This window comes from Ambystoma mexicanum, chromosome 8, assembly GCF_040938575.1.
Source record: "Ambystoma mexicanum isolate Mex_15411 chromosome 8, UKY_AmexF1_1, whole genome shotgun sequence".
NCBI lineage: Eukaryota > Metazoa > Chordata > Amphibia > Caudata > Ambystomatidae > Ambystoma > Ambystoma mexicanum.
Genome location: NC_090929.1, coordinates 1,608,437,501 through 1,608,452,595, shown reverse-complemented (window position 1 = coordinate 1,608,452,595; position 15,095 = coordinate 1,608,437,501). Strand labels below are relative to the sequence as shown.

At 48.2% G+C, this 15,095-nt stretch overlaps 1 protein-coding gene across 1 annotated transcript in view; it reads left to right on the top strand.

Moving 5' to 3' along the window:
• DCLRE1A (DNA cross-link repair 1A) overlaps positions 1 to 15,095 on the top strand; it is a 294,752-nt gene that overhangs the window by 271,093 nt on the left and 8,564 nt on the right. The gene's annotated exons all lie outside the window — the stretch shown is intronic.

Below are 15,095 nucleotides of genomic sequence, written 5' to 3'. Positions count from 1 at the left end.
ACCTCAGACAACAATATGACATGGTCGGTATTGAAGCAGGGGGAGAGAAACACCTAATATCCTTATATGCTGACGATTTGCTTCTGTATTTGAAATATCCGGAAGAAAATCTTCAGTATATTCTAGAGGTCATGGAAAAGTATGCAGAACTGTCCCGCTTAGCGGTGAACCCCCAAAAATCGAGCATGTTCCCATTGGGGAGCTACATAGGAGTCCCTCTGGAACGGCTGCCAGTGTTGTCCGTACCTTGGGCGACTGATTCCTTCCGCTACCTCGGAATAGATGTTTATCATACGGTGGAGGGGGAACACTTGCATAACACCGAGGTGGCTGTGAAAAAAATCCGCACAAATATGAAGTTTTGGGAGAAGCTGCCGCTGGCGATGATGGGACGGGGGGCGAAGCTCAAAATGGTGGTCCTGCCTAGGCTGTTATATTTCTTCAGTAATATACCATACCTGATACCCAAAAAGTTTTTTGTCAAACTGAACAGCATGTGTAGGGACTTCCTGTGGTACGGCACTCGCAATAGAGTGGCGCTATGGAAGCTACAGAACTCCCATGATAGAGGGGGCATTAAGCTGCCGAATTTTGAGGCCTATTATGTAGCCAGTCAGTTGCAATATGTAACCAAATGGCTCTCTGATGAAGAAACTCCTGAATCTAGGCTGTTTGGGCAGGACTGCACCCCGTTTTACCTAAAAGAGATTATCTGGGTTCCTAGACTTGAAATGAAAGAACGCCCGGGTATGCTGTTGCTTGGGTGGAAGATGTGGCACAGAGTATGCCAACTGATGGAGAACCTGTGCCCGTGTTCCCCACAGGTGCCACTGGTTGCTTTGGCTAGGGGAGACAACCAGCTCAGGATGATAATCAGGACCTATTGGGAATCGGTTGGGCTGGCCACATTGGGAGACATATGGCAAGAAGGGGCTATTAAAGATTTCGAAGACCTGGGAGAAGAGACAGGCTTGCATGGAGGCCAATATGTTATGTATCTTAGGCTAGTGCAGACTATTCGCAAAACCTGGCCAGAGACTGTACTGGCGGAAGAGCCAGATGTTCTAATGGGAACAATATATGAAATATCGGAGGGAGGGCACGAGATCTCTAGACTATATGAGATGGTGATGACCCGGGTGGGGAAGGATTTGACTGATCTGAGGCTGGACGCGGAGGCGGGGGCACAGATGACTGATGGAATGTGGGAACGTGCCATAGGATACCACAAGAAAGTGTCCAGAAATGCTAGATTGCAGCAGATACAGTTATACATAACGCATAGAGCCTATATGACCCCGAAGAGAATATCTAAGTTTGCAAACGCAGGAAGACAAGCATGCCCAAAATGCGATGAAGACGCTTATATGACACACATGTTCTGGTCTTGCCCAGTGATTGAAGCTTTTTGGGGAGAAGTGGCACGGAAACTAGCGGATAAAGGGGTCCCGCTCAACATAGATACGGCCTGGGCCTGCCTGTTGGGAGGGTTTCCCAGACCACGGAACACTAAACACCTTGGGAAACTGAGGGACCTGGCATATGTGCTTGCTAAAAGGATAGCCATGGGCTGGAAGCAATGCCACAAGCCACGGGTAGAGGTATGGTGGCGGGACTTGCAAAAATGGGCGGAGGCTGAAACGGTGGTGTGGCAGGAGGCATGTAGCAATTGCGGGGAGGAAGATGTAGGTAACCTGATGGCTTGGAGAATGTTATTAGCATTATTAACAGGACTCTTTGGCACAGTAGTGGATCCTGCAGCTTTGGAAGGAAGCGATACCCAGCCACACGCAGCGGATACAGAACTACAAATGCAAATAAGCTCTGGGGGGGCGGGGGGGATTTGGGGAGCAGTAATGAGCGTTATTTGATATTCACGAGTTTATTGTAAATAATGCTGCAAGTTTGGTTTGTATTGTTTATTTTTCAAAATAAAAAATTATTTTAAAAATAAAAAGCTGGCTGTACCAGCTTCGAAGTGTTAGCCCCTAAAACTTGAACGCCCTCCCACTCAGCCTAAGAAATGTTCAGAAAGGTGCTAAAAACCAAGTTATCCAACTACACTTACCTGATTGGTTTGAACGATGTTCCCCTGTAAGTTTGGAACACCTCCACAACATTGTATTTGAACCCTTCAATTCTGTTTTTGATTATTCTGTTTTAAGTTGTATCTAAGTGAATATTCTGTAACAGCGCCACAATGCCTCAGGGCCGTTGAGCGCTTTATAAATTCAAATAGAGGTTGTGAGGTGTCATTCTGGGTAAAGTTAATGTCTGCCAAAGCGTCATTGAAGCCCAAGTGAGTCGCCCAGAATAATACATTTGGTAGAAGTTTTAATAAGCGCAGTGATCAGAAGTGGTGTATCTACGTCAGGGGTTCTGGGAGCTGGGTTGGCGATAGAGGAGCAAGAGGTTGATAGTCGTTGATGGTTCAGTGTTAAGTTGGAGTAGTAGTTCAAAACCTGATATTGCCGGAGTAGGTGTTGGGCAAGATTGTAAGTAGGAACCCTGTGGGAGACTACACCAGCCTTGTCCTCTTGGCAAAAGGTAACCCAACCTTTGGTATAGGCCTGTACTACACAAGTTGGTAGTGACTGAGCAGCCAGGCTTATCTCAAGAGAAGTCAACGTGAGCTGTAGGGTTGTAACAGATTCACAGTGACATGTATTCAAATAACACTTGGACTCAAGGTTTCTTGAGTAAAATAATTATTTATTAACTTAACAGTCAGTTTTAAAATGAGCCTTCTTTTGAAGGGAGCAATATATAACACTTAAATACACTTCGGAAATACACTCCTTCAGTTAAGTAGATGCCCTTTTGGGATGACGCACAGCTACTTCCTACACCCTGAGGTGACTTCAATAGTAAGGACACTGTGGACATTAATATATCACTTTTTCACACTTAAATGGTAGTACTGAATTTATGGCAAAAAGCAGAAGGGAAGGAAACAATGGTTAACAAGTGTCTGAAAACAGGTAAGCATTTTAGAATCCCCAAATGAAATATACTTTAACCCTTTCCCAGCTATACAAGTATGGTATGCATGACGTTTTGGAGGCAAAGTTAAACGCAGTCAGAGGGTAAGAATAGTCTGCAGGATTCTAGGACGGCCAATGTCAATTGAGCAAAGTGTATGGGAGCTGAGGCACTTCATGAAGATAGGGCAAAAGTCTTGCACAATGTGAAAGTTTGGTGTAAAACGAATCACTTTTGAGCCACAAGCTGGGAGGCTTGTGAAGGGCAAAGCTGCAAGCAACTCTGCAAAAGGCAGCCAATGCAATTCTCCAGTGAGAGCAAGCAAGCTACACGCAAGAGGTAATTACCCCTAGTTACACAGTACCTTGAGTCTGAAGAAACGTTTCCAGTTGGCTTCTGTTCCTGTTGTAGTCCAGCAGATCCTGTTGTTCCTGGGCTTCAGTCATGGGGACAAATGGGGTGGTGGGGGGACGTCTGGGGCAATGGGCACAATCCAGATCAGGAGCACTTGGCGATTTCAGCTACTTGCAAATGGCACCAGCGCGGTTCTTGGACTCCTTGTGGACTTTCCTTGCTTCTGGGTCCATCACTCTGTTGAGGTGGCTCAGGCTTAGTTAGTCCTGTTTCGAAGGAGCCTTGAAGATCTTCCTGGAGCTCTGGTCTGGCTTAAAGGCAATGCACTTGATTCTGGTGTTCCTGCAGCAGCAAAGAAGTACAGCCAGCAGAGAGTGGTTCCAGTCGAGTACCTCTTGGGGCTGATTTGGTCCCACCAACCCAATGGGAGAAATTGTCCTTTCCGGGATTCTCTAGTTGATTAGAATTTCTGAGCTTCAGCACTGCAGCGGGGCTTCACCGGGCAAACCAACGGTCCAGGAGGGTGCAGCAAGCTTCTCTTCCAGTTTCTTCTTCTGTTCCTTTGTCCAGTTGTCAACTCTGCCCTCCTTACAAAAGACATCACCTTTTATGCAAGTCTCTCCCATTCATTTGCAGCCTAGCTGTCACTCACACAGCAGGACAGCCAGCTGGACAATCACCTTCCTGTAACCAAGGAGACTAAGCACAGGGAGTTTCAGAAACCTACCTTGCCAGACACGCTGGAGCCAGAGGCAGGCTTCACCAGTGAATCCTGCCAAAGACAAAATGAACAAAGGGACCAGACCTGGTTTAACCCACAGAGTAAATCCCAAGAAGGACCTTTCCAACAAGAAATGGCAAAAAAGACCAGGGCCATTTTGACAAAATGGGCACCCATCGGTGCAATACTGCAGCTGTGAATGCAGCCTGCTGTAAAAACGCACAACTGTAGGAAAAAGTAAACCGCTGCCATTAGCCATTAATTGTAGAAAGGGTAAAGTAGAAATGTTGCATGAGAAGGTAGACAAAGATGGCGTGTGCTGGTAAGATGGTGTGTGCTGGTTCTACAAAGAGAAAAAGGTAGTCAATTTCACTTTACTACTCTTGGAAACCGTTGTTTTTCCAAGGGAAGGTATTTAAACCTTTACAGAAATCTAAAGGACTTCTCTGTGGTACTGCACAGAGGTTGCTGTGTCTAACGATACAAAAAGATGCATCCTATGGAGTTTGTCACACTACAAAACCAAAAGAAACACGGGTTCAAATCAAAGAAAATTACATGAGAGATTGGGAAGAAGGTCTCACTCCCTCCAGGGTAAAAATTAAAAGCTCTAAAGTACAGCAAAGGAGCTGGGGGGGTCTCGAAGGTAGAAGGGAATTAACACAGAATTGAGAATTCTCCCCAACAGTAGGGGTTAGTCTAATCTGTAGCTCAGATTTGGCGATGAGGGCTACGCCACCTCTTAAAGAGTTAAGGTGGTCAGCTCCAGGGCTAGAATAGATGGGTGGAATGACCAGTGCGAGTAAGGGGCCAGAGGCACTATGGAGCCAAGATTCAGTTACGGCCATGACATCAATATGGCGGTCAGTGATGAGGCATGAACCAGGGTAGCAGATGCACCAAATGAGCGAGCATTTAGTAATTCACAATTTAGGGTAGCATTTTATGGAGCAAGAGGTGGATGCTTTAGGGGTGGGGGAGAGAACGGGGAAGCTGGTGCGAGAGGAGAGCCTACTGCGTCTAGCCTCAGTACCCATGGGTAGTGAGAATCTGGTGGGGCTTTGTGCCAGTCCTAAGGTAAGTGCACAGAGCTTGGATAGTCCTTGTGAGCCGGTGCATGGGGGGGGCTGGGCAGGAGTCTATGTAGGAGAATGGAAGGGTTGGGTGGGATGGGGGGACGACTGGAGAGCAGGGAGAAAGAGTGGGCTGGGAAGGGTGTAACAGACCCCAGGTAGTGGGCAGACGGCAAGTGAAGCACACCCAGACTGGTATCTGGTAACCATAAAGATGAGGGGTCTTTGTGGGATGGGGAACTCAAAGGGGTGGAACTGGTGTTAAGAGGAGGGATAGGAGGGCAGGGCAGTAAGGAGGTGAAGCGATCATAGCGCAGAACTGTTTTTGGCAGCGGGGGTCAGCTTAAACTGGTGCAAGTGTGGAGCAGGATCATGAGGTACTGTGGTCCAACTTTGGTGTGACAGCAGTTTCCTGGAATCTAGGGGGTAGGGGTGAATAAGGTCGGAGCAGGCGGCAAGACGGACGGACGGACGGACGGACGGACGGACTGGCGGGCCAGGCAGGCCCAGGCCGCCCCTGACCGGCCCAGACAGGCTGCATCAGTGGCCTTGTGTGCAGGCCTTCTGGGAGGGCCAGCTTTGCCAGCCAGCGGAAGTTCGAAGGTGGAAAAGTAAGGGCTGTGTGGCCATCACAGGAACCTGGCACAGGGTCTCGGGATGCACTGCGGGCAATGGATCAAGACTGGTGTGATGGGGGAGGAAAAGGCGTCGGCCATCTTCATGTGGAACGGATGCTCCAGGGTGTCCACAGGATGTGCAGCCAGTTTTTTTGGGGAGGGTCAGGGGGGAGTTGCTCCCTTCGAGTCAACAGTGGTTGCAGTGGTCAATGATATTTTCAAAGCATTGTGATGAATCTGATGTGATCGCTTATTTCCCTGAGATGATCTCTCCTAATATGGCCAGGGAACGGCAGCCGCTGCCTGATCCTTTGGGGCGGCTGTATGAGGGAGGACCACATGGGGAGGGGGGTTAGATGGGGGCGATCCTCTGCGGGAATGACACAACATTGGGAGAAGTCACATAACTGACCCCCCTCCCACCCCCACCCAGTTTATGGATATTACCTCCATTCCTCGGACCATAATGGCATATTGCAGTCCTCTCCCTCAATCATGTACTAGATCTACTTTAAGTAATCTCCAACCTGGCAGAAAGAATAATATATAAAGCACTGAGATGAGGAAGAGACAGGTGAGACTAGTGATCACTACCAAATGGTTCCCATACCAATTTCTTCAGCGTCTCGTAAGGAACGATGTGATAAAACAGATAAAGGGGATAGAACAATGAAGATCACTAAGACTGGTAAGCCCACACAGCGGTCTAGTGTTCAACTATTCAGTCATGCTGTGAAGTTTAAAACCAGTGCGGCTGACCAAGTGGAGAGAGCTGCAAATGTGTAGCTGCATGGCCACCTGCACGGAGACCCACCAGTATGCAGAGGGAGAGGACGCCACGAGAAACCGTGTCAAGGCTGACACAGGTGGGAGAAGAGGAAACCGAAATGCAGAGGGCTCGCCGCCTGAGAGTGCAAGGTGGTAGAAAACGCTTACGGAAATGGCAAAGGAGCAGCAGCTAACGGGATGCACGTGAGCCTGCAACGCTAAGGGAACTGAAGCAGAGAAGCGTTAGGGACACTACAAGCACCTGGTAATGCCAGGGATCGTCCTAATCGATAGTGGTTCGCCCGCTTACCGAATTTACACTGCAGCACGCTGTCCTCCCGAGAGTCATTCCAGCAACTCCCCGCACCGTGGCTTCTCTGCTGTGGACCTCCTTCCTAACTAGCGCTAACCTTTGTGTTGAGCCACACCATTTATACCTGCCTTGAAAGTTAATTGGAGTCAAGTGTGGATGGCCAACCTGAGTTGCCCGACTCTGCTAAAGGGACAAAATGGAGAATGACCATAGGAATCCATTGGCCAGATTCCTACAGGTAATCCTCATTACTCCCAGCATGATGTTCTTCGTCCCAGTGATTGGTAAGGGAGAGAGGGATTTTGAGTGCAAGTAACCCATGACAACTGAGTGGATGGTAACGAGGGATGGGGGAATACCAAGTCTCTTGGGCGTCTCCTTTATTTTCTTGTCTTAGGGAGAGCCAGAAGGGTGGGTGTTTGGGTCAGATGGACACCTTTCCGTGTTCACTTATGTCCAGTTGTACAGTTAAGATGGAGCTGTTAGATTTTAAAGGTAAATGGTCTACTGAAAGACCAGATAGTGGAAGTTATGGTCTGATCCTAGGGTTTGATTGCCTTTGATTCCCTGGCTTGATTAACAGATTTCCAGGTGGGATTTGGACTCATAGGTTGTGAGTGGCGATAACCCATTAAGGGTGTGGGAGGGGTGTCTGATGGACAGCAGGACCTAGGGAGATGCTGTGTCTCACTCAAAGGCACTCCCCACCCGTCCCCAGAGACCCTCCACTTAGGTGATGCTCCCTCGCTTGTCCAAACCCAGGCTTGGGATCCAGCATCAGTGGCCCTTCTCTGGCCACCCAAACAGAGGATCCATAGGGAGATCAATGGCAGAATACACCTAGGTTTCTCACACTATCCACATATTTATTGCTGCTCTACCATCTGGCACACATATATCACCAAGGGGTAGTGAAATACCATCAACAAGACGGTCTCCTAGAATAAAGTGAGTAAATTGGGCAGCCCCCCATAAGGACTAACAATTTGATTCAGACTCGGGTGAAGATCCTTGACCAACACACTAGCTTGAAAAGACCAGCACTGCCCAAATGTTTGATTAAGGACTTAGTTGTGGGGAATTTCATTATCCACTAGTGGTCAAGCAGGCCATAAGTAGCCACCTTGTGTGGGCTCAACCTCTCAAAGAACAATGGTGGGTTACTCTTGATTGAATTGCCAGAGACGGCTGAACAAGTAGATCAGATTAATTTAGTTCCAGCACAGGTTTATCCATGTTCACCAGTGGTGGGAGAGATTTGGGGGATTATCTCTGTTAGGAAAGATTTCATAATTGTATGTAATTTTCCGTCCATGTGTACCCCCCCCCACCCCCCAAACCTTTTGCTGCTGTTTAGACACAATTGACTGACTTTGCCAGAGAAGCACAGCCTTCAGCTGCACTCCTCTGGGCTTTCACTCACTTTTATGGGGAAACTGACATGCCCTTAAGGCAGTCAGTACTGGGAGACTGTTTCCCTTCGTCCTTAGCCAGACCGAGGGTCCTGGACTTGCCGTTCGACGGAGACAACCTTTTCGGCAAGGCAGTCAGCGAGTCTTCTCAGCCCATCAAAACCGACACGGAGACGGCCTGTTCCTTGGGCACACTGCAACAGCAGGAAAGTTGGGGAGGTCTTTGAAGAGTTTCGACGGTGGATTGTCCTGTTACCGTCCCGTTCAACGGCCCAGGTAGCATACAGGGGTCACTCCAAGGTCTTTGGAGGTGGCCGCCGTTGTTGTCAAGGCTCCCAGGGTGGCGTGTCGACCTTCAAGTAGGACTGAACTGGCCAGGATATCTGGCCCCCACTCCTGCACCCCAGTGGGAGATCGGCTGGCTAACTTTGTCAGCGCGTGGGGAAAACCTCTCCACTATCGATGGGTGCTGGTCGCTCTCGCCCACGGACGCACTTTGGAGTTTCAGCGAGTGTCTGCGAATGCCATCTGTGGATCTGCTGCTGGAAGTTCGGACCATGTTAAGGAAAGGGGGCATAGAGCTGGTTCCAAAGCGACTCCGGGGCTCCAGAGTTTACTCAATACTTTTTGGTAAGAAAGAAGACTGGAGGCCCATTCTTGACCTGCGACGACCCAAAAGTTCAGGTTGGCCAACTGGAGGAGGGAGACTTTCTGTCGTCATTGGATCTGGAGGATGCGTACTTCCATGTCCCCGTTCACGTGAAACATTGCAAGTTCCTGTGCTTCATTGTACAAGGGAAGCACTACCAGTTCAAGCCTCTTACCTTGAGACTAAAGTCGGCACCCAGAGTCTTTATGAAGTACCTGGCTCTGTTGGCGGCCTATCTACAACTACAGGGAGTTTGTCTACCCTTCCCTCAACTGGCTCATCCGGGCCAACTCGAAGGACATCGCTGTCGATCACACTGATAGGACCGTCCGACTGTGGACGGATCTAGGGTTCTCGGTGAACTATGCAAAATCCTGCTTGACTCCATTGCAGAATGCTCTGTGCCTGGGGTCAAGACTCAACAGTGTCCTGTTTGCCGGCTCTGTCGGAGTAGAGGATAGCGGCCATTTTGGGCAAAGTGCGACAACTGTTTGCACTACAGATCGCCGACCAAGTCGCTGATCGGCATGATGTCGTTGTGCATCTTCCTGGTCTGGCTCTGCAGTCTGTCGATGCGACCACTCCAGGAGTTCTTGGACGCCCGTTGTATACAACTGTCCGGAGGTTTCAACCACTGGATTGTGCTCGACAAGGAGTTCCGTCAAGCGATAAGGTGGTGTAGCGGGGGCATGGACTTCCAAAGCCCTCCATACCAGGAGACGGTCACAACGGACGCCTCCATGGAAGGATGGGGAGCTCCTACCGGACATCTCCATGCCAGAGGACTGTGGCTACCCGGAGGAGAACGCGCTACACATCAACGTCCTGAAACTACGGGCTGTGTTTTGGGCCCTGTGATGAATCTGTATATGGTGAAGAATCTATGACCAAAGCCAGAGCTTGTAGAAGTAACCTGCAGCTTACAAAAGATGAAAGGCTAGCTAAGCTAAGAAGGGGCGGGACTTAGTAGTGTCATGGAGTTACCAGGTTCTTTTCTTAAATAGGGTTTCTTATGTGTTTTTAGTTGCTAGGGAACGAGTCAAGTGGAGGAAGAAGAAAATGTCCGTTACGAGTGGGCTTATTAGGAAAAGCTCTACCGTAACATTATAAGACTAATAAGGAGTTGCGCTGTTGCGCTGAGACTGTGAATCGTTAACAGATTAGATAAGGAGAAAAGAGTGCCATCGATCCACAATACGAAGTCTTGTTGTGAAATAACAAGTGTATTGTGAGCCGAGCGGAGGCCGTTTGAGAGAGACCAGCTGATGATACGAGGAGCCGGCGTTGGGTACACCCTCTTCGGCAGCGAACGGGAGAGTGAAAGTTGGAGTGAGGACTTTCCGAAAAGGTGGGGGCCTGACTGTGTGAACGAACCGCATACGCTGACTGAGGCAGATCAGCTGTGAAACGTCTTACCGAGTGGAAACTGAAGGATTCCAGAGGGGAGGGGCCGAATACAAATACAGAGAGAGTACTACTGCCAGCCCACGGACTGAAACTGACACTTCACGTAGTCTAAGGGCTTATGTCAGCAGCTCGGCGCATATCGTAATCTCCTCTCTTTTCCTACAACAGACTTCTATGACAATACAGTTGGAGTGATTATACGTGTAAGCTGAAGTTATTGGAGTTAAAAGAACATTATGAAAGTCTCCACGGCCCAGTTGAACATAATGTGAGTTCAGAACAGATAATCCTTCAGCCAAGTCCTATGTAAAGACTTTTGGGGAGAAAATTAACATATTATAGTAACATCCGGAGAGTGCAAGAGTTTCAAAGAGAAAGGTTGTTATACAGGTGGAAACTGAAGTATATAACTGCATAGACTGTATCACATCAAGAGGAGAAAATACAGGACTGTGATACTCCTAAAAATACTGAGATAAACATACGATTGAAAGGAACACCTGGCCACTGCTTTACAGCAAGAGTTTCAAAGAGAAAGGTTGTTATACAGGTGGAAACTGAAGTATATAACTGCATAGACTGTATCACATCAAGAGGAGAAAATACAGGACTGTGATACTCCTAAAAATACTGAGATAAACATACGATTGAAAGGAACACCTGGCCACTGCTTTACAGTTTTTTTTGGAGGAAAAGTAACGCAGGAGTTGTTGAAGATCCCTTCTCCGAGTATCCTTTTACAAAAGAAAGAAATTAGTTTGAAATAAAGTTACACCAAATGTCCTATTGTGTTATTCCCACGAAGGTGTGACAGGCCCTCAAGTAGTTTCTTCCATCCCTCAAGGGCAAAGTGGTGAGGGTCTTCACAGACCATACCAACACAATGTTTTGCATCCGGAAACGGGGGCACCGGGTCCCAGGCGCCCTCCAAAGAGGCGCAGGAGTTGTAGCACCGGGCCATTGTCCAGGGGATGTTCCTCATTCCTTTTTCAGGCAGGAATAAAAAACACTGTCACCAACTCCCTCAGCAGGGAGCTGTGCTCTTGCCACGAGTGGGAGCTTCGACAGGAACAAGTAGACAAACTCTTCCTCAAGTGGGGCAATCCCCAGATGTTTGCAACAAATACCAAGTGCCGGAGGTTCGCCAGCAGGTTCCCCCCAGGCAGGGATCATGGGGGGGGGAGATGCATTCTCCTTCCCTTGGGAAGACCTGTTTCTGTACGCGTTCCCTCCGTTGCTGCTTCTACGAGTCATCAGTCAACTCACTGTACCGGATGATCCTTATCATGCCAGGGTGGCTGAGGAAGATCTGGTACCCTCAGTATGTCTGCATCCCCTCCAGTCAAGCTGGAGGGGATGCAGCGCAATCCTGCACAATGTGCCAGGATCGCTGAACCTGAAGGCCTAGCTCCTGCAGTATTAGAGTTCTGTGGATTCGAGTTACCTGCGGACTGCAGGGAGGTCCTCGCCAAGGCTAGGGCATCGACTCTGAAGTGTTACTGACACAAATGGGGGCATTTCGCAACTTGATGCCGGTTGCAGAAGATTAACCCTCTGATGGTCACAGCCCCCTAAGTCCTTCCATACTTGTTGTCATTGGCTAAGTCGGGGCTAGTGCACGCCTCCATCAATGCCCAAGGTTCCGTTGGTATTTCAACTCAACAAGCCCTTGGTGTTACCTGTTTTTTTCCAGACACCGTTGTCGCTGGCTGAAAGGATTTTGCACTCGCTGGATGTGGATCGAGCGCTGAAGTTTTATGTGGCCCCCACAAAGTTTCCGGAAGACTTCTCAGCTTTTTCGTGAACTTTGGTCCTGTGAACCATAAGAAGGCCTTGTCCAAGGCTTTCATCTCCCGGTGGCTCTCTGGCTGCATCACTCATTGTCACTGGTTGGCAAACCGACCGTTGCCTGGCCGTCGGAGCCCGAGCAATCTCTGTGACAACAGCGTTTGTTTGGTGTGCCCCTGCTGGACATCTGTATGGCTGCTACGTGGAGGTCTACGCACACCTTCACAAAATTCTACTGTCGACAGGGATTCCAGAGAGGAGTCCAGAGTCGGCCAGGCAATTCTACGCAACCTGTTCGCTTGAAGGTGATCCTTTTGAGGAAGTAAGAGTAATTGCTTCTTTTGAGCCTTGCCACCTCCCGTACTTGTGTATGTATGTACTGCTTTGTATTCTTTATTCCTGAGCTTGTGAATCCATGCCAGACCCCATGCTGGAGAAGGAACAAGTTACTTAATCTGTAGCTGTGGTTCTCGAGCATGGATTCAAATGTGATCCCTCTCTCCTGCCCCTCTGCGGCTCTTCTTGGTCATACTGCCACTTTACCTGCTACCAAATCTGAAGGTGGCTGCCAGAGGAGGGGCTTGGGGAGAGGGCAGTTATTGGCTGGGGCAGTATGACCCAGAGCTCAGTTATTGGTTTATGTGAGAAAGTGAAAGTTTTCTTTTACCAAGGATTCCCGGCCTGACTACTGGGAATATTCAGGAGCATGTGAATCCATGCCAGACCCATGCTGGAGAACAACAGTTAAAGGTAAGTAACTTATTCCTTATCCTCCATAAACCCCATTGTCATTTTACCCCCTTACGTTTGAAAGAACTTGCATTAGCCAAGTTTGGCGTAGTCTGTAGATCTTTTGATTTTACTTTGGAGTTCTTTGTGACGAGAGATTTTGGTAAGCTCGTTGTTCCCAGATACAGTGGCTAACTATGATCTTGAGCTTTCTCATTGGCATGTTGTCTGATAATGTTATGGAATGTGTTTCCCATCAATACTGAATGACAAAATTTCGATGGAGCGTACGTCTGGATTTTTAGTGCCTTCTAAAACAGACTTTCATTGGTCCTTCAAGGGGCTAGGGCCCAAAAGCCCTGTTCTTGCTTCTAGCCACACAATACTTGCATGATAGAGGCCACCACCCTCTGGACACTCCTGACTACCTAACCTACATAACGTGAACCCCACTATCAAAACTACCAGCCACCCTAATCATCCTCTTGACTGTCCTCCACATAAAACCTCAGTTTTTGCACAACTCACTCCAAAACTTCCAGTCAATGCCTGCATCAACACAACCACTCTGGCTTCCCTCCATATCTACCATCTCACACTCCACTCGACTAACAAACAAAAGTCAGTGTAATCCAGTCAGTAAAGACTCCTCATCTTCTCTTGCCCTCACAACCACTTTGTTTACTCCTGCCTCCTTTCCTTCTCATCTACATCCACCCACCTGGCACTCGCTCTTCCCCATTGACCTATACTTATTACTTGACTCTCACGAAAGATGTCTTGCTATAATTATGGGTGACCTCAACCTAACTAACGTGCCAAACGGCCAACTGGACTGCACTCGCACAAATGTATGACCCATATTCACAACAATTCACTTAATCACTTGACCTTTTCTTCCAAATCGCCTCTTGACTTTTCGGGTCTGATTACTCAGTCATCCATTTCATTGTCCGTTCTCAGCCACATTGCTTTCGCGCCCTCACACATCGATCGTCCACAGAAAAATTAAGCCAGACCCCATTGTCCAACTTCTTGATTCAGATTAAGTATGGTAGAGAGATCTTGGGAGGTAGGTCCTCACTTGCCTTTACTGCATTACACTGTAATGGCTACCACCTTTTGACTATCGGTATCCGTCTTCCATTCAAACCAACCCCCGAACATAGATGATCTCTGCCATACAACATATCGGGGCAACCATGTATCCCTACTGATGTGACGTTTGCTCATTTACATGCTTCACGGCTTACAAGGACTCTTCTTTTGCTTATGCCTTCCTCGTCGCCACTGTCCAACCCTGCTCCATATTCTCCCTCGTCGCTGATGATTTTCCCTCTGAATTCTTCTCAAATATAACCAAAACATGTACACTATCCTTGCTCCTATCTTCCTTGTCTCCTCCATCCATCTCCGCTCTTTTCAATTTCCTTTTCCGCCAACCTCTGTGGTGCCGATAGTCGTCCTTGGCTCTGCCGACTGATCCTGTGCTTCCCTTGATTTGTGTGCACTCGTAGCTATCAAGTGACTTGCTCTCGTCACCTGCGTTTCCGCTCTTTCTTTCAAGCCTGTTGGAAGGTAGCCATGTTCATACCCATTTTGAAGTACCCACTGCTGACCGGACTGTTGATATATTTATTGATCTCTGCTTTTTGCTAGCCTTTGCATCCTTAATTCCCCCACCACCAGTCTCCTTTAACCCCCTATTGCACTCCCTATCCAAATGCAAAATTAATGCACATGTAAATTACACTTGCAAAAATACTGGCTCAGTGTATACAATATTTGTTCCATTGCATTAAGCCTTCACTGCTTGGCTTGTCCACACCTATACAATCGTATTTTATCATCTGTGAAGTAATGAATAACACATTTTACTATTTAGAAATGGTTGCATTCATGTCTTATGTATGTCATAATTTCTTAATTTTTTTGTTGTTGCATAGAGTATACCAAAATAAATCTATTTGTGACCACCTGTACAATCATTGTAGTACAGCATTTCTGGGAGAAGTGTCTGATTACAGTCCAGGGCGTGGGGAGGGCGACACATGAAAAGCAAGCCCCGGAGGGTGGTGACGAGAGGAAGTCCCTGTGGCGATGAGGGTAGAGTTCAGATAAATGTAATCTAGGACAGAGGAACCAGGCAGGGGGGAGTGGGGCACTGTGACAGGGACCGGGGATCCATGAAGTGTAAAAGGGGTGGACAGGGCACTATGATTGAAATAGGAGAGATGGAAAGAGTGGAAAGAATGATATGGACCATGCAGGGGAGTGGCCTT